At 46.0% G+C, this 20,409-nt stretch overlaps 1 long non-coding RNA gene across 1 annotated transcript; it reads left to right on the top strand.

The window, feature by feature from the left end:
• Positions 1-11,481: 11,481 nt before the first annotated feature.
• Positions 11,482-17,792, top strand: LOC119843861. Its single transcript, XR_005289072.2, has 3 exons — positions 11,482-11,619; positions 12,470-14,591; positions 15,947-17,792. It is a non-coding gene; the product is annotated as an uncharacterized LOC119843861 (long non-coding RNA).
• The last annotated feature ends 2,617 nt before the right edge of the window (positions 17,793-20,409 follow it).

The following is a 20,409-nucleotide window of genomic DNA, read 5'->3' as shown; positions in this document are numbered from 1 at the left end:
ATCCCTTCTAGCCCAGAAAAGCTATCCCAATAGATACAGGGCTGGGTTCTCCGCTGAGTCCCATGAGGACATCTTGCATAGAGGAGGAGAGAATGGAGGGTGAGGAAGCCGCCTTTCTGCTTCCCAAATCCTGGGCTGCTCCAGAGGCTTTGGCAGCTTGACACTGGCTGCAGCTAGACAAGGTGGCTGAGATGACATGTTTTATTGAACCAACTTCTGTTGTTGAGAGAGACAAACTTTGGAGCTTAAGAGAGCTCTTTTTCAGCTGGCTCATAGGGACCTTTGTGCTGGTTCAGGATCAGCAGATCGCTGTGTGCTCTGCCTCTCCACTCTCTGCATCCTGAACACACTACTTCCCATCTCTGCCCCGACCTGCCCTCAACAGCTCTCTGCCATGCCTGAAAGGGGAAAACCTTGGTAGTACCTTCAGGGCAGCTGCATGGCTGGTAGGACAAACATCCTCCATCAGAATCATAGAACCATAGAGTTAGAAGGAACTACAAGGTTTTCATGAGATTTAATCTAAATCTGCTTTGCTGTAGTTTGAACCCACTGCCTCTTGTCCTGTGGAAAGAGAGAACAACTTTTCTCCATCTTTTTTATGGCAGCCTTTCAAGTATTGGAAGACCACTATCCTGTCCCCCCTTAAACCCCTCTTTTCCAAATTAAACATACCTAGTTCCTTCAGCCTTTGCTCATATGGCTGGCATTCCATCCCTTTGATCATCTTTGTCACTTGCCGCTGGATCCTTTCCAGTTTCTCTACATCCATTCTATAAATTGGTAACCAAAATTGGACCGAGTACTCCTTCCAAAAGTTATGATACTTTGATAAGTTATGATACTTATGATATGCTTGTAACAACATCCCAGTACATCTGACAATGCTAATGGACTGCTTTTCCATGGGGAGTGCTGCTTAATGCAAATGTTAACTAAAAGTGGAGATTAAAAGATTTTTGTATAGTTGTATAAAAACCCACTTTTTATATTTAAATAATAACTTTGCCATGAACAGGATTTTTTTTTAAAGGAGCACAGGGATTTCCAGACCAATGGTTCATCTAGCCCAGGATACTGTCTCTTACATTGGCCTCAGAGGAAAGTGTAAAACCCCCTAGGGGAACAACTATGAATAGTTTACCAAGGGTTATGCTGGTGTCTCCATCACTGGCAATTTTTAAGCCAAGATTGGATGTTTTTCAAAGACATATACTGTAGTTCAAACAGAAATTAGTTCAGGGCAGTCCTATGGCCTGTGTTATACAGAAGGTCAGACTAGATGATCACAGTGGTCCCTTCTGGTCCATTATACTCTATGAAATAACATGTCTGACCCAGAAATTCCTCCTCCTTGACCTTCTTGTTGCTGCTTATACATTTTTTCCTCTCATCCTCCTGCAGCAACCTTATATCTTCCTTCCCCTCCTTACCCCACAGAGCTTTCTAAAAGCAATGGGAGCACTTCTGTTGTGAACACTTGCAACTTCTCATTAGTGCTTTTGACATGTTTGATTTCAGTGAACAGTTTGGTTCTCTGAACGTTTGTGAACAAAAGGGGCTGTGAATACCAGAGGACAAAGTCTGTAGGTTTTCCTCACAAAACTGTGCATGCATATTCTTTTTGTTGTATTCACCAAGATGTTGTCAGTTCCATCTAATTCAGGATTTACTCAGACTTATTCTCCACTGCTTTGCCCATTGGTGTATTCACTATTGTCTATAGATCTGAAGAAGAGCTTTGTGTCAGCTGGAAAGCTTGTCTCTCTCACCAACAGAAGTCGGTCCAATAAAAGATATCACCTCACTGATCTGGTCTTCTCAAATTACCCATTGACCGTCATTTACACATTTGCAAGTGAGTGCAAACTTGGTGTCAAGCACTACCTTGGTAGCATTTGATGGCAACTCACTGGGTTTGCATTCATGTGTACAACTGTAAATGCTACACATAATGCAAAGCAGTAGAGAATCAGGCCCACTTGCTTTAATAAAAAAATCTGTGCGGCCACAGCCCAGTAAATAAGACAATCAAAATATATTTTCTGTTACAGTCAGCTGCCAGGAAAGAAGTCCAGTGAACAGCAAATGCCAGTAGTAGACCAAGCACAGTGATGCTCAGTGGATATAAATTGGAGACATTCCACTGAAGTCAATAAAGCTACAGTGATTTTTATCAGCCAAGTATACATGTGCCCATTTCATAGACTCTTAGGAGCTAGGGACTGGAAACACCTGTTAGATCAGCCAGCCCATCTCCCTGCCAATGCAGGATTCTTTCCTAAAGAACATTTCCTAGTGCTATGTAATCAAACATGTAATCAAAGCTAAATATAGATATAGCATGCAGTGTAATGAAACAGACAACTGAGCAAGGCAATGATAGATGTAGGACAGTCTACACTATAATAAAGTACAATGTTAAATTACTTTGCCTACCTTTCAGTTTAGTCCCTACTCCACTTTTCCCTTTTTTCCAGTTTTTAAAAATATGCAAAATGAGACATACACTCTTCAAAAAGAAATACAAGAAAACAAGAAAAGAAAGAGAATCCCTTAAGCTCCATGACGTTTTTTAAAAAGTGCTTCTTCTCTTTCCCCCTCCCCCGTGTTCTTTTGACCAGCCTGAGGCTGGGACTTTGATCTATATTTCAGTCACCAAGGTCCCTTATTAGAGAAAGCACAAGAAAGGTAAAGTGAGAGCTACAGACAGAATGACAAATAGACACACCCTGAGTTTCCATGGAGTGACTTCTGAGCACTTCAGTATCTCTTAAGCACAAAATCAATCTGAAAAAATACAGAAAATATATCTACAATAGGAATGCACCCGAGAGGCAAACAAAGCTATGGTCTAAGGGCCCAATCCAACCCCTGCTGTTTTCAAGGAGCCTCTTTTTGATACAAAGAAGGTTGGTTAGTGTAACTATCATAGAATAAACTGATTATATGTATTTTATTGCAATGCTTTGTAAGTACACCTCTTCCTATCTCTTCACCACCAAGCACAGCTTACTCTCTCTCCTCTACAATGTTGCCACTCTGAATGGAAAACCCTCTCCTTTCCAACTTCTGGGACAGTTTTCCAGAATATTACCATCCAACAGGCCTATCCCTACAAGAAGACTGTGGAGGTCAACAAATTGTTATGGCGTCTCCAGGCAGCTGTCCCAGAGATCACAGCACTGAGCTTGGCGAGGGAAGTTTCTTGCCATGGGGCATGCTGTGATTTTCAAACCTTCCACTAGAATTATTGGTTTCTTTTTCCTCCTCACAGCTCTTCAGAGCTGCTTCCTTTGTTTTGGCTTGGCTGGCGATGGGCGCGGCACCCCATCATCTTCCCATCTTCTTCTGCCTTGCCTCTAACTCTGATCTTCCCTCTGCTTTTGCTCTCCTAATCATGTAACTGTGTTAGTCATCTCTGTAAACTTGTAAAGCTTCTTGAGATGGTGCATTTGGAAGAGGAGACACCATATACAGCTAAGAGATACAGTTAGAGAAGCTATCTACAAAATAATGTCCAACTTGATGCAAACTCACTAACAGAAGGATGGTGCTTGCCAAACCATGGAAAATTACCTTTCTGTTGATGTACTCTGTGACAAAGTGCTCTGGGGCCAAAACAGGGATGTGCATGCCATCTATTACTCCACCGCAATTTGGAAACCCCATAGCTGCAAAGCCATCCCCTATGTCCTGCATATTACCAAGAGTCACAGTCCTGCATAGCAGGAGAGGATTAATGGCACAGCACACTTGCTTGACAATGGCCTCAATAATGGATTTTCCAATTCCAAAATGATTTCCCACTGTCCAGTAGGAATCCGTCACTGCACGTTTCCACAGTGGGACTGTCACTTGCTTCTTCACTGTCAGTGCAGCTTTCAGTCTGGTGTCCCTGCATTGGATGTCTGGGGTGAGCAGGGCTGGATTTACACCTTACGTGCCCCTAGGCACCGCATCTTCAGCACCCCCCTCCCTCCCCATGCGGCCTTGCCTGGAGCCCCCTCCCCATGTGACCCTATGATCCCCCAGCAGCCCTGTGTGGCCCGCTCTGCCTCCTAACATGGCTCCAAGAAGACTGCTGTGAATTTTCATTTGAAGAAAAAATGCACCCGCCACCCACCTGCTACCTGTTTGCCCCCGCCTGCCAGACCAGCCAGCTCAGGCTGTTCTTGTGCCACAGCGGCCTCAGGCGAGCAAAAGGCAGAACTGCAGCACATTTTCTGCAGAAAAAAAATTCTGCCTCCCTGGGACAAGAATTCTGCACGTGCTGCAAAAGTCACCTAAGGGGAGAGGACAGGATGTGAGAAAAGCAGCATGTGGGGCTTCTCGGCAGGACGTGGGGCAGTTCAGGAGTCTCCCTCCCTCCTGAGAACTCCCGAGCAGTGCGACCAATGGCAGGAGGGCACCAAAATAGCCCAAAATACCGCAACTCGCAACTGCTAACCCCCCCGCCCTGGCAACTGACAGCTACAATTAACCCAACTGGGCTAGAACATTGCATACTTGGCAAGCCAGGCCCTTAGAATGCCGGCAGCCCTAGCCTTCCTACTGTGCCTAATTGGAAATTCGGTCCTGGGGTGAGCACAGCGCACAGATCCAGGAATGTGGCCTTGCACATTCGAAAGTTCTGCAGCCACTGCTCATCATCCCAAACCTACATTACAACGTGACTCTACCAGTTAGTGCTCGTTTCTTGGGCCTAGAAGCACTGCACCACTGTCTGCAGGTGCTCTGTGAACACTACCAACAACCTTGAATTGGTTCGCACTATGTCCCACAGCAAACGGTCCTCCAAGAAATCATCATGTTCCCCACAGTACCCCTTGTGGCTCTGCAAATATTGGAGGATCATGCTTCCTGTGTTGCAATGCTCAAGAGCTGTGCAGGGTCCATGCTTCTGTAAGAGATGTCAGATGGCAACAAGACCAGTGTGGGTTCCTGAGAAATTGAAAATGGGCACAAAAATTAAGATCTAGAGATAATGTTCCAGGATGGAGAACATGGCATTATGGGAAGTTGATCCCTTGCTCCCAGTCCCTCCTGAGTGACTTGCTTCTTCCCCACTAAGCATTGTCAAAACTTACAAAACATAGGGCATAGAACAGTGGTGGGTTGCTCTTTGGGATCCCTACCCATGGTGTACAACATTGTACATCAACACAAACACTTCTGGTGAGTACATCCAGCACCAATGCAAGCAGCCAAGCATGCATGCACACAAGGGATATACTAACTATGGTGGCTGTATGCCAACATAACTTGTGATGGCAAAACTTTGCTCACTTACCGAGGTTTCTTTAGGTCTTTCTGGAATTCTTTATAGTCCTTCTGATCTTGACTAACCTCAGTATTTTTGTGCCATTCACATACTTAGCCACTTTGCTATTCACTTCCTCTTCCAGACCATCAATAAAAGGAGGGACAAACCCTTCAGTCCTTATTTAAGGCTTTCTGAGACACATACTTGCATTGATTTCACTTCCATTGTTACCACTGGATTTCAATGTGAGCTGTTCATGAGTATGGACCTGAGGATTTGGCACCGGCAAACAGTACTGATCCCTGGGCCACCGCACTATTAACCTCTTTCCATTATCCTTTCTCTTTATTTCCTATCTCTTAAATGGTTTTTAATCCAGGACAAGCCTTTACCTCTTACTCCATGGTTACCAAGTTTGCCTAATAGCTTCTTGCAAAGGTCTTTTTTGGAAGTCTTTTGAGAGCCTTGAATAAATTTTATCACTGGTTTGCCTTTATTCACTATTTTGTTAACACCAAATGAGTTCTAGCAGCTTAGAGAGGCACAATTCACCCATGTAAAGCACTGCTTTTTGTCCCATCTGATTGTATATCTCTGCTTAATTTATAACTCTATATTTAATGATTTTCAGAACTATTTTTTTCTGAAGTAAGGCCCACATGTCTGTAATACAGACGATCACTCTCAGCTCTTTAAAAAAGATTGATGATGGTGTGTTGGATACCTCTGAGTTGTCCAGTGTAGTGGCTTTTGTAAAAAATGATAAATAGTAATTCTGCTGTTTAGTTTTTTAGAGTTTTCAGATAACTAAGATCCAGAAGTAGTGATTAATTGCAATTAAATGTCTTGAGTTATTCCAGCGCTCCTTTGTTTGTGATATTGTGCTCTCAGACAAGGTCATGCCTTCACTACCTGTGAAGAGTAACCTCAGGCTAAGTCTTTTGGAAACAACAGTAATCACTCCATAACTTACATCAACACTTCTCTTGTCTAGCCTGATTCTTTAACACCCTTGCACCTGAAACACCAGGTGATCAAGATGAGCTAACATGGTCAGCTCCATAAACTACAAATGCTGCCTTGTGTAATGATTAGAACATGGGACTGGCAGGCATAAATTTCTGAATTTTAATTCCAACTCTGCCACTACCTTGAAGTTTCAGAGTAGCAGCCGTGTTAGTCTGTATTCGCAAAAAGAAAAGGAGTACTTGTGGCACCTTAGAGACTAACAAATTTATTAGAGCATAAGCTTTCGTGAGCTACAGCTCACTTTATCGGATGCATTTGGTGGAAAAAACAGAGGAGAGATTTATATACACACACACAGAGAACATGAAACAATGGGTTTATCATACACACTGTAAGGAGAGTGATCACTTAAGATAAGCCATCACCACAGCAGGGGGGGGGAAAGGAGGAAAACCTTCCATGGTGACAAGCAGGTAGGCTACCTTGAAGTGGATCCTTGGGCAAGTCATTTAACCTCTTCAATTCGGTTCTCCCAGCTGTAATATAGGGATAATAACATTTGCCTATCTCCTGGGCATGTTGTGAGGATTAATTAGTTAATATTTTCAAAGTGCTTTGAATATAAATGCTGAATAAATAATCATACCCTCTTCCCCAAAGAAAGGAATAAGTGAAAGGGAAAGTGAAGAAAATACTAACTGACCATGGTGGACAAATTCTTTTCTTTGTAAAGACATTGGGCCAAATACTGCTTGGATACCCAATGCAAACTTAAAGTACCCAGGGCCAGATCCTTATATGAAGTAAGTTGGCAAAGCTCCACTCAATTTAGTGGAGTTACACTGATTTTTTTACAATGCTTTTTTTGCCTCTGTTTTCACTAACAAGGTCAGCTCCCAGACTGCTGTGCTGGGCATCACAAAATGGGGAAGAGATGGCCAGCCCTCTGTAGAGATAGAGGTGGTTAGGGACTATTTAGAAAAGCTGGACGTGCACAAGTCCATGGGGCCGGACGAATTGCATCCGAGAGTGCTGAAGGAATTGGCGGCTGTGATTGCAGAGCCCTTGGCCATTATCTTTGAAAACTCGTGGCGAACGGGGGAAGTCCCGGATGACTGGAAAAAGGCTAATGTAGTGCCCATCTTTAAAAAAGGGAAGAAGGAGGATCCTGGGAACTACAGGCCAGTCAGCCTCACCTCAGTCCCTGGAAAAATCATGGAGCAGGTCCTCAAAGAATCAATCCTGAAGCACTTAGAGGAGAGGAAAGTGATCAGGAACAGTCAGCATGGATTCACCAAGGGAAGGTCATGCCTGACTAATCTAATCGCCTTTTATGATGAGATTACTGGTTCTGTGGATGAAGGGAAAGCAGTGGATGTATTGTTTCTTGACTTTAGCAAAGCTTTTGACACGGTCTCCCACAGCATTCTTGTCAGCAAGTTAAGGAAGTATGGGCCGGATGAATGCACTATAAGGTGGGTAGAAAGCTGGCTAGATTGTCGGGCTCAACGGGTAGTGATCAATGGCTCCATGTCTAGTTGGCAGCCGGTGTCAAGTGGAGTGCCCCAGGGGTCGGTCCTGGGGCCCGTTTTGTTCAATATCTTCATAAATGATCTGGAGGATGGTGTGGATTGCACTCTCAGCAAATTTGCGGATGATACTAAACTGGGAGGAGTGGTAGATACGCTGGAGGGGAGGGATAGGATACAGAAGGACCTAGACAAATTGGAGGATTGGGCCAAAAGAAATCTAATGAGGTTCAATAAGGATAAGTGCAGGGTCCTGCACTTAGGATGGAAGAATCCAATGCACCGCTACAGACTAGGGACCGAATGGCTCGGCAGCAGTTCTGCGGAAAAGGACCTAGGGGTGACAGTGGACGAGAAGCTGGATATGAGTCAGCAGTGTGCCCTTGTTGCCAAGAAGGCCAATGGCATTTTGGGATGTATAAGTAGGGGCATAGCGAGCAGATCGAGGGACGTGATCGTTCCCCTCTATTCGACACTGGTGAGGCCTCATCTGGAGTACTGTGTCCAGTTTTGGGCCCCACACTACAAGAAGGATGTGGATAAATTGGAAAGAGTACAGCGAAGGGCAACAAAAATGATTAGGGGTCTAGAGCACATGACTTATGAGGAGAGGCTGAGGGAGCTGGGATTGTTTAGTCTGCAGAAGAGAAGAATGAGGGGGGATTTGATAGCTGCTTTCAACTACCTGAAAGGGGGTTTCAAAAAGGATGGCTCTAGACTGTTCTCAATGGTAGCAGATGACAGAACGAGGAGTAATGGTCTCAAGTTGCAATGGGGGAGGTTTAGATTGGATATTAGGAAAAACTTTTTCACTAAGAGGGTGGTGAAACACTGGAATGCGTTACCTAGGGAGGTGGTAGAATCTCCTTCCTTAGAGGTTTTTAAGGTCAGGCTTGACAAAGCCCTGGCTAGGATGTTTTAACTGGGACTTGGTCCTGCTTTGAGCAGGGGGTTGGACTAGATGACCTTCTGGGGTCCCTTCCAACCCTGATATTCTATGATTCTATGATTCTATGATTTACACCAGATGAGACACTGGTTCATTTACTTCAATGGAGTTAATCTGAATTTACACTGATATAAATGAGAACAGTATTTGGCTTGTTGTCAATATGCCATCCTCTTAATTCCTTTTAATGACGAGATCTTCTGCCAAATGTATACTGTTGGAGGCAACATTCAAAGCTGAAAAATCTCTATATGAAGAGCAAATATTTGTATTGTGATACTACAGTACTAACGAGAAGCTGTAACCAAAATCATGACTCTTATTGTGCTAGGTGTTGTACAAACATAAACTGAGGGACAGTCCTCACCCCAAAGAGTTTACAATCTAAACTGACATGACAGAAAAGGTTTTTAGGGCAAACAGAGGTGAAGTGACATGCTGGAGATCACATGGCAGGTTAGAAGCGGAGTTGGAAGAAACCCAAGTATCCTGAATCCCAGTCCAGAGTGCTAACTACTGGGCCATATACTGCAGACAAAAATGCAACAGTTAAAAATATCTTCTCACCTTACCTCTCTTATCTCTTACCTTCTCTTACCTACTAGTAAGTATTTTGGTGTCCAAGGCTCAATTACAGATTTTGCAGGTGCTTAGTGTTATCCCTCCATTACAGATGGAAATTTGTTTCTGCTTCTGTAATATTTGCTTTGGTTTAGCTTCAGCTCTTTGAGGGGGTAAGAGTGGTGTGGAGGTAAAGAGGAAGAATTATCACTGTACGTGAAAAAAAGGTTTATCATTGATACTTATAACAGCAAAGGCAAGACTGTTACAGGCAAAAGCTCAAAAGGATTACTTGGGATTCTGCAGCGTACAGTAAACCATCCTTATCTCTCTCAGAATGGCAGGGCATTTTCCATAGTCAGGTTGGTTCAAGCGCTTTGTTAAAAATGCCAGTTTTCAGAAGCTTGTAAATGCTGAAATTTGGGCTTAACCATTTTGAGACTTAAAATTAGATTCATATTCAGTTGGTACACTGCCCGTGAAACTGGTGAGAATGGCTGCTTGTGAAAAGAATAAGGAGAAGCACTGTAGTTACATTGTATCTGGGTTTTAGATCTTTGTTTCACTTCCCTCCATGTAAACTGAGAGTAAATCCAGAGCATTTTATAGAGCTGCACAAGTGGACAGCCAGTGTGAGTGAGATCAATCCAGTGTACTGCATTTCAAAAGATAGGCTCAAGTTCTTCAAAGCATTAAAGCACATGCTTAAAGTTAAACATGTGTTATGTGCTTTGCAGAATGAGGATCATAAACAGCATGTTCCAAATTTGATGGTCCAAACTGATAACATGCATAAAAGTGCAGATACTACTCTCTCTCTCTCTTTCTCTCACCCTCCCTCCCTCCTTTGGAGGATTGAAATACAACACAGCTAAGCTAAAAGAAAGAAAGAAAGAAAGAAAGAAAGAAAGAAAGAAAGAAAGAAAGAAAGAAAGAAAAGAAAAATAAAAATAAAAATAAAAAATTCACAGACAATTTTTGGGGAGAGGAAGAAAGAACAAAGGAAAGGGCTACATGTGACAGATATCATCCAAGTCACTTAATGCACTACTGGAGTGTGCTCAGATACTATGGTGATGAGCATTGCATGAGACACTGAACAGAACAAAAGGCCCCAATCCTGCAACTGGCTGTGTGCAGGCAGTCTTTTGTGCCCATGTGGAACTAATTGCAGGAGCAGATACCCTGGCCAGATTCTGCACCAACTTTCACCCTGCCCCTCAGCAAATCTGTGACAGAGCTAAAAATAGAATCATTGCTCATACTTTGGGGGGAAAGTGGTGATATGCTCCAAATTTATCTTCCTAAAATACTGCCTACCCCTTTTTTATTTACCTTCATCATTGAGATGCGAGGTTATGGCATGACCAGCCAAAATTCAGTTCTCTAGTAACAAACGAAGGGAACACCCACGCAGACATACGAATCCTGCATTTGTTCTGGTTCCCAAGATAAGTGCAAACTTCTGCTTTGAGATGAGATAACTTTAGAAAAGTTGTGGTCCTGGAGAATAATTATAGTAATTGAAAGTAGGAGTATAATTATGGTAATTGAAAACTTCTCTTGTGACAGGTATTTCTAAAGCTCCAGGATTCTGGGGCTGCTCAGTATCACTATGTATGGTAATTAGTGTTATTTTTGCAAAAATGACTGAAAGTTCATGCAAATGAAACTTCAACCATTATTTGTATAATAAACTTGTTTCGCATATAGACATAGAATTTATTTTTTAAATGAGCGGTTTGCAGTCTGGTGAGAGGTGCTGGCTTGAGAGTCATAAAGAGTGAAATTGTCTGTTCAGTGTACAACATGGACACTATAATCTACACCCATATAGTTCCACCTGTGTGTCCCAACCTTGACCTGGAAGGAGCACCTCTAGGAAGAAGTGGGTAGTTCACTCCTCATGCTTGTTTAGACTGTTGCCTCTTGGCTGAGACTACTAGCAAAGCGTGAGTTAGTGTCAATTGTGGAAATCTGTGTGTTGAGGACACTTATCTAAAAGGAAAAAGACTATTGTCTGGTCTACATTTGAACATGTACCACTTTAATTGTAGTTAAAGCAGCATATGATGGGGTGCACACGTCCCGCACTGGAAAGGAAGGGGTTAAAGAGCTGCTCTGAGCCCAGTCAGCTCCACCCCACCACAACAGCAATCCATGCACAGAATGGAGGCAAAGCTTAAGAAGGGAGTGGAAGGAAGGCAGGCAGCCTGTGGAGGTGAGCAGACCTACACTCTGAAGCTCTGCAAAAGGAGTGCTGTGGGAGGCCCAACTACCAGGTCTCCTGACTATTGATGGTCTAGTTGCCCTGCTGAGGGAAGAGGACTCTGGACATTTGCAAGGTTAGAGACTTTGATTTATTTTGTTTACAAGCTTTTGTTTTTCCTTCTTGCATGGGGAGGCTGGGAGGAAGTGACCTGGGCAGGTAGCCACTTGGCTTTGGGTCAGAACCTAGGGAAGAGGGTGGGTCTGGGTTCCCCTACCCACCCTGATGGGGCTGGAGGCAAAAAATGTATCCCTAATAGCAGAGATTCAGGACTAGGGGAAACCCTCATCCTAGAGAGTCCAGAACTTTGGCTAGATGAGGCCTGGTGCTAGGCATTGCAACTAGCCCTTTGTTGGACTCTTTATATACCCTGGAAGCAGTGAACACAACCTGTGGTCCAGCTGGAGGGCCGAACCACAGAAGGGGACAGACCACCGCAGGGCCAGAATGGCTATCAACAGGGGCATTAAGACAGAAACACACGTGTTGTACTCTCGCCTAACCACTAGGCAGTGCCTGTGGGGAACAGACCCCTTCACACAGTACAACCCTTCCTCGATTACACAGTTATATCAGTATAAATTATCAACGTTGCTATTGTCCTATAGAAATGGTAATAAGCTATATCTATATAAACCACCTTTATACCAGTTTAATTGCTTTCATGCTAGTATACTTCCAGTACAATGTGGCAGGGCACCTCCTTCACCTTGCCGGGTGCAGTGGTTCCCCCGCTGGTGGTGGGGACGTGTGGTAAGTCATTCCCACTCTGGAGAGTTTTTATTCCTCACTTAAGTTTTTATTCCTCCATATTTACAAGGTAGGCCTCAGGGTAGGCCCAAGAGAAAAGTACATAACACAGAAAGGGAATTGTCTCCTGCCCCGTGTTGACTTGTTATGTTGGCCTCTGGTTGCTTCCCCTGTAGGAAGAAGAACCACCTTTCACTCAGAAGACACCTTTCCCTCTGCTGCTACTTGCCTTTCGACAAAGTATCTCCCATCTCTCCCCCCTTCCTGCTTTTGCCAGAAGAGGGGCTTTTAAAGGTCACTGGCAGCCCTTAACTGGGCTCAGGTGTCTCTAGTTAACCTGAAGTAACCTTTTGTTAGTCCCTAGGGAATAGGGCCTTCACCATTCTAGGGCTCATGTACTGCTTTCCACCACTGTCTTGTGGGTGTGGAGCTACCACTGCTGAGCCCAGAGCACCCTCTTCAGCTTTCATCTAGGCCAGCCCCTCCCTGCTATCTCACCGGCTAGTGGTCCCCCTGGTTGCTGCTGTGCCTTGGGGGGGGGGGCCCTGCTGGCCTGCTCCCCAGAGGAGAAGCAAGGGCCCCACCTCTGCTGTTGATACCCCCTTGAGGGGTCCCTCCTGACTGCTGATTCTTCTGCGTGGAAGCCTGCTGCTACCCTAAGGAGGAACAGGAAGACCTTTACTGCTGGGGGAGCATGCAGGAACGCTGCAGGACACTGTGTAGGGGGGCCTACTGTTCGGCTGAATGACTTTTTCCATCTTTGCTCTCATGGTGGTGTTATGGGGAGAAGGGGGAGCGGCGTGGAGCCCTCTGCCTGGTCTATCTGCCCCTCCCCCACAGCTACCATCTGCCTCCAATCCTCACCCCTCTACTCAGTTGCTCGTTTCTCCACCATCTGGGACTATTACAGCAGCTGCTACAGACTGAGCTCGCAAGCACATGTGGTTGCATGTGTCTTTCCTCCTGCCCCTGGACTTGCCCTCCCCTCCTCTGCTTCTTCTGCAGGTGGGCTTCCCCCACCCTCTGCTTTGCCCACCGGCCTTCCCAGCAGCAGTTTACCCCTTGCTGCCTGCCTTGCCCTGGCCCCTGGCTGTTTGCCTGTGTGCCTGCCCCACTCCAGTCCCTGGATGTTTGCTAGTTTTGCCTGCCCTGCCCTGCCCTGCCCCTTGCAGCTAGCCCCTGTGGGTTTCCTACCTTGGCCCCAGTCTGCTTCCAGTCTCTCCCTTTCTCCCCTCACTTTCCGTTGTCCCCCTCTTGTTCAACTCCCTCACTCCATGCACCCATGTCCCGTCCCCCCCCCACAGCACTTGTGCCCCTTTCTGTTTTATGTTGAACCCCTAGAGTCCTTGGAGGACCTGGGTGAATGGGTGGCTTTCACCTCTGTCCTGCCTTTCCTTCCCAATGCCACCCTTTTGCCCTCCTTTCTGCCCTGGAGAAGCCCCTTTCGGTGATCATCCCTCTCCCACTAGGCTGCAAGGACGCTGCCCTCCGTCACTTCCTCTCGTTCCGCCGGTAGGTGCAGATTCAGCTGCTGGTGGTGGTGTGTGATGGAGAGGTACTCAAGGAGTCCTTTTTGCAGAGGGCCTGGTACCAGGTGTACTACTCTTTGGGCGAGGCCCAGTGTTACCTCTGGTGGGCAACAGGGCACGTCTGGAGGGACTGACCCCTGGCCCAGCATGGAGGGATGCCTGGGACTCCCAAGCCCCAGGAGGGAGCCAGCCTTGTCACTGTCTGTGACCCTGCTTACCCAGCTCCCACAGTCAACTCTCCTCCTCCCCAGCCTGCCATTTCCTCCGCTCGGGCCCTGGGGGTGGCCCCCATGGTGTGCCCAGATGAGCAGGCAGGCCCTACCTCTGTCATGTGCAGTTCAGGGGGACCCACGGAGGAGAAGGCAGTGGGGCATGGTAGAGGACCCACTCCAGGGGCAGCTTTCCCTTGTCCACACTGTCGTCCACCCCCATTACCTCCCCAACTCCTTGCCTTTACCCCCTAGCCCCATCCCTGCTGGCCAGCCCTCTGCTAACACCTGGGAGGGCTGGCAAGAGGAAGGCACGGGCTCAGCACCTCCCCCTCGATGCAGAGGGTGAGGAGGCCCCCTGCAAGACCAGAAGGGGGGCTGCTGCTGTCAAGCCTTCCATCACCTCCCCGTGATAGGGCACAACAACTAGAGCCAGCTGGGGGAGTTGTGGCAGTCATGAGAGGAAGTACTGCCCCACTTCTGGAGTACGTTCTTGTGAGAGCCTCAGATGGAGCCCCTGCATCCCTTTGTTATCTGCCGGCTCCCCGGTTGGCACTGAGGTAAGTGCTGCCTTGGTCGCTGTCGGGGAGGACTCTGGAGTAGTGGGTGGGGAATTAGAGGTCCGGTATCTGAGCCCTTTCACCCGGGGGAGGGCGACCCCTTGCCAGCAGGCATCGATCTGGGCAGCAGTTCCTTCATGCCACCCCCCCCTCCAAATACTGCCCCCGCTCTTATTCCTGAGGTGCCCCTGGGTTTGTCCACCTTCCCAGCCACGGATGGCACCTAGCTTGTGGCCGCCGAGCCTAGCCTAGCATTGCCCAAGGCCCTCTTCCCATTACTGTTCCATCAACCCTCAAGCCCAGTCAAGAGGTGCTGCACCCTTGTACTTGGCTGCTAGAGCCCCCGATCTGGGCTCTTCCCCATCCCTGATCCTAGTCCCATTCCCATCCCTGCCGCCATTCCTGCTTCCTCCCCTTCCACCTCCCATGTTATTTCCAACCCGAGGGTCGTCTTGTTTCCTTTCTGTCCGATGGCCCTTGAGAGGGGAACATGAAAACTGACTCCCCTGACCCCAGCCCTTAAGGCTGCTGTTTCCCTCCATTCCCTCTCCTGTGCTGGGGTCTGAGATGGGCTGTGCGGCACTGGCAGAACAGGTGCTATGCCAGGGGTCTGCTCCTACCTGCCTGTTTCAGTAGGCTACAGGGCTGTCGTGGGGATCTGGCTGGAGGACGCTTGAGGTTCTTTGACCCCGGCCCCCGATGTGCTGTGAGACGAGCTGTGTGTCTTTCTCCTGGACACTCATGGTTTCCAGACTAAGGAGCAGCTCGCTCTCCAGTGCCATTGTGTGTGTGATTTCCATTGTGTCCTCTGGGCCATGAGGACCATTTTGGGGGAGGGTCAAGGGACTGGGAGGCAGGATGCTATGGCCTACCAGTGGGTCTGCAGCTTCTGTGACTTCCTGATAGCTTTCAGGGTTGGTCACAGATTGCTGTGGGGTCCAATGGGGATGCTAGCGTCCCTGCCTGTGAGGATCCCCCTCAGCTCTTGCTATGGCACTGATCATCTTCATCACACTAAACACCTGGGTCTATAGAATGGGTCTCTGCAGGTGCTCTCCTTCCTTTGGGATGGGGGATATTCTGTGATCTTTCTGCAGGAGACCCATACGGATCCAGTCATCGAGGCTAGCTGGTGGCGGGAGGGGGGGAAGGGTGTATTTTAGCTATTTCACAGGTTGTACAGCTGGAGCAGTCACCCTGTTTTCCCCCCAACCTATGGCCTGAGGTGATGGGGGGGGGGGGGGTTGCCAGGCCGTCTGCTGCACCTCAGGGCTCACTTGGAGGGGCTAGTGTTGAACCTTGTCAATGTCTAGGCCCTGACATTGGGCCTGCAGCTGGTGTGTTTTTTCTGGCAGGTATTCTCCTTCCTCAGCTCCTCATGAGTGCCTAGTCCTGGCCAGGGACTTCAAAACCATCCTTGAAGAGAAGGACCTCTCTGGGACCAAGCAGTGCCCGGCTGCCTCGGAGGTCCTCCGGGAGACTGTAGACCATCACTCCCTGCATGACACCATCCAGACAATGAGTCTGCTTTTACTTGTGTCTGGATAGAGGCAGACCGGTCGTGCCACTCCCAGTTGGATCACATTTCTTTATCTTGTCCTCTTTTGCAGGCCCACTCCTGCAGCATCTGTCTGGCCCTGTTCTTGGACCATCATCTGTTGGCCATGGCAGCCTCTCTGACTTCAGAGAGGTTGAGGCTGGCCTATTGTCACTTTAACAATAGCCTGCTGGGCCTTGTTGCATCCTTCCGGGAGTTCTGGCAGGCCTGGTGAGGGAAGAGGTGCGCCTTACCCTTGGCCCAGTGGTGGTGGGATGTGGGGAAGGTGCACACGCCCGGCTCTTCTGTCATGACTATGCCTCGAGCACCAGCTGTTGGAGGGCTTTGGTGTCGGAGCAGATGCTGCAGGAGGTCTTTGAGCTGGAGAGGCATCTGGCCGCCAGCCCCAGGGATTTATCCATGTGCGGAGTGGCTGTCTATAACACCAGGGAGAGGATGTTGGCTGAGGGGGTTCTTTGCGACTGTGGGCCTATTTTTGCTCGCGTATCTGAGCAGAGTTCCTCTGGGTAGCATCTGCTGGCTCCCTTGACACCTTCGAGGAGCAGTGGATGCTGTCTGGGGTTTTCTGTTTGGTGTCCCCTTCAGGTTCCCTATTTTTGATCTGTTGACTCTCACACCTGTTTTTTTTTTTCTGTTGTCCCCATACTTGTGTCCCAGGCTCAGTGGATCCTCCCCATAGGCTGGAGCATGGTCTTTTAGCTGTGGACAGACTTGTGCCTGTCCACTTCCCAGAACCCAATAGGACCACTCTTATATCTGCCAGGACCGACTTTGTCACAACAGCTATATTGGTAAAAAAAAAAACCAAACAACAAAACATAGCCCTAATTGACATAGTTGTACTTGTACAAAAACAGCATGTGGACCAGCTGTGATGCTGTATGACCATAAAATATGACCATTTATGTCATTAATATTGCCACTGTTGGACAATTGCAACAAATCTTGTACAAAGTATGTCCTGGAAAAGTTACAATCTATCAAATATGATTATTCTGTTTGTACACATGTATCATCTTTGTATCTAGCGTTATGAATATTGACCATGTACAGTATTTCAAATGTGTGTGCTCCTGGGGGGTAACACCAGTTTACATCCCCGTCTAGCCAGCACATTGTGAATGGACCATTCAAATTGATAGCCTATTAAATAACACAATGGGCTGTAGAAGAAGCTTGTCCCCCACCAGTGAGCCTTCCTGTGGATGCTTTAGCCAGAATATGGATAATGGCTGCTTCTATGAGTCATGAAAGCATGCAAGGGCGTGTGACTACTCGTGTGAACCTGGACGGACTCCATCTTGTGCCTGTAATTTTCCACACACTAAGGCTGAGAGCATTCCCTTCACATGGGAGAAAATATAAAGGACCCTGAAAGCATCTCCATTTTGCCTGTTTTCTGCTCTGATCTCTGAATTTACACTAAAAAAAGCATATTGACTATGGACTGAGGACCTTCCAATCTTTTGGAAATTACCAGAGATTTGACAAGCCAGCAGTCTATAACCTCACTGCTACAAACCTGATACAAGAACTTTGCAGTGAATGTATGTATATAATTTCTTTGACCATTTTTAACTCTTTCCTTTTTCTCTTATAAAGAAACCTTTAAATATTAGGTACTAAAGGATTGGCAACAGAGTGATTATTGGGTAAGATCTGAGTTAATATTGACTTGGCTAGGTGCCTGATCTTTTGAGATCAGAAGAACTCTTTGTTTGATGAAATTTCAGTAACCACTCATCAGAAAGTCTAGTGTTTGTGTGGTGAAATAAGGGCTGGAATGCCTAAACTGCATTTTTTTTTTTTTTTTTACTTCTTGTTAACCAGTGTGGTGAGACAGAAGTTTACTTTTGTTTCTGGCTTCGTATATCTATAGGATAATCACCCAGTTTGGGGTGAGTCTGCCCTATTTCTCAGCAGTTTGTCCTGAACCTGGAATCCTCAGCTGTGACCCACTGAGGCACGGTGACATAAGGATCAACAAACTCATTTTGATTACAGGTATTTGTAAATTCCTTTTGGAGATTGTCTGTCTGCAATACCATATGATGGACAAATGTATGTGTCATATCAGAGATCCTCTTGGAATTAGCTGTGTGGTTTTTTTTTTTGTTTATAATAATGCTTAGCAACTTAACAGTGTCTTCCATCATATGATATCAAAGAACTCTTGTAAACATCAATGAATATAGTCTCTCAATGCTTATTTACTGTACAAGGGTACACTATTATTATCAGTATTATTCCTTTTAAAGAAGACTGGACAAGCCACTTAACCTATCCTGGTCTCAAAGTAATGTAGGAAGTCTATGGCAGAGTTGGAAATATAACCTATAAGCGTCTGGATTCCCATTCCTGTGTCTTAAATACAAGACCATCCTCTTCTCCCCATTAGCAATACCTTTGCACATTCTGCATTGATGTTTGGTGAACACAGTAGATTCAATATAATTCTTCTGAGACTAGGAAAGCCTGGGGTGATTTAGCAGTGAACCTTCACCCAGCATTGATCTAGCTTTGTTTGGTTTTTGGGTGACTCTCAGGACAAGCCAGAAGCAAAGTAGTTACTCACATCTTCCATATTTTGTATGAAGTTTAGCCAGCCCATAAAGCAGTTCCCTGCAGTGCTCATCTCCAGATCTGAATTAGTAACTTTAAGGTTTATAAAGAAGGTGTTTGAATGGGAAATTCGTTCTTACCATTAGCAGCAATTAGAGCTTTCTGGAGGATAATTCTATTTTACATCCACTTTGTTTTTGTTCCAGTGTGGAACAAAATGTTTTACAAAAATAGAATTATAGTGAAATGTCTGTTTCAGGTCAAAACCTGACCTTGTTGATTTCCAGATGTGAAGAAGTGTGTCACTCTAAAGCCTCATGGTTAGGGCACTGGCCTATGCTGTAGGAGATTCAGAGCAGAGTCTTTCATCCCAGATCACTCTGAATCACCCAGAGCAGGGTGATTCACCACATCCCAGGCCAGTTTCCTAACCACAAGGCTATAAAGTGTCAAAGAATATTTCTCTCCCTCTCCCTCACCTGAGGAACATTTTTGTTGAAACCTATACATCTCCATGGAATGTTTCAGCTTCGATGAAAATGTTTTGTCAAAACATTCTGACCAGCTCTAGCAGCAACACAGAACTGATTGCTTTAAAGAATCTATTCTCAGTCAATATCTAAGCCGTGTAAGGTAACAATTACAGTCTATTTCCTGGTTTTTCAGTTGTGTAGGAATTGTCTTGTCGTCTAACAGCTGTTCTCCATCCTAGAAGTCAGCTAGGATCATATGTCATCATGGCTGATGTCCATGATGTGCTTGACTTGAATATACTTTCCCCCATTAACTTTCAGGGTGATCTGATCAGCTTTGGTATCCAATAGGCTATTTTGGCAGCCTCCCTCTAAAAGGCAGTGTTGAATCTGTTAAGTGGTACCAAGACATAGTCAAGATAATAAAAGTAGAACTCCATCTTTATTGAACTAAGGTGATCTGCTTCTGTTTGGACCCTGGCATACTAATCCACGTCTTCCTAGCTACTGAGATAGTTTTAAAGGATCTGGCTGTAGCTGCAGTGTCCTTGATATGCACTTCTTTAGGCTAAGCCTGTGAGTGCTGCACTGTTTGACACACTTTAATGCTCCTGAATACTTAATATCTTTTGTAGCCTTTCTTTTGCTTGGAATGGAAGAATATATCCAACAGCAGCTCTTAGACATGTAACTGTCATTGTCTCCCATCGTGTTGGCAGCATCTGCTTGCCAATTGACAAACCCAACCTAGGTCAGATAAGTTGGGCTGTGCTTGATGAAATGAAACATTGTTTTCCTTTCTCGTAACAGTGCAGTTGTCATCACTGTGGAATGCGACAACTTCATTCCAAAGTCTAGTTTTGTCTTGGCAAAGGTAGCAAAGGTGTTCACCTATAACATGTCAGAATGTCTAAAATCTAGTTACTATTTGGCCTATATCTTTCTCATACAGTTTGAATTACAAATTCCGTCTCATGTCTTTGATCGCTGCTCTCATCTGTCATTAGACAGAATGACCCATCATTTCTGATCTGCTAGACTAACAAAGCATTTTCACTGATTATCATGGTTTTCACACATCCATATCTAAAATCTTTAACACTGCCAGGGAGTATTTCCTCAGTGTTTAGGTTTTTATATAAGACCTATCACCATGGTATCCAAGATTAGCAGATCACACAGCTTTGTGAAATGATCAACGGCTGCAGATGGTGAGTTATGTTTG

This window comes from Dermochelys coriacea, chromosome 1, assembly GCF_009764565.3.
Source record: "Dermochelys coriacea isolate rDerCor1 chromosome 1, rDerCor1.pri.v4, whole genome shotgun sequence".
NCBI classification, from domain to species: Eukaryota; Metazoa; Chordata; order Testudines; family Dermochelyidae; genus Dermochelys; species Dermochelys coriacea.
Note: the sequence above shows the minus strand (reverse complement) of the source record. Positions and strands in the feature narration are given on the sequence as shown.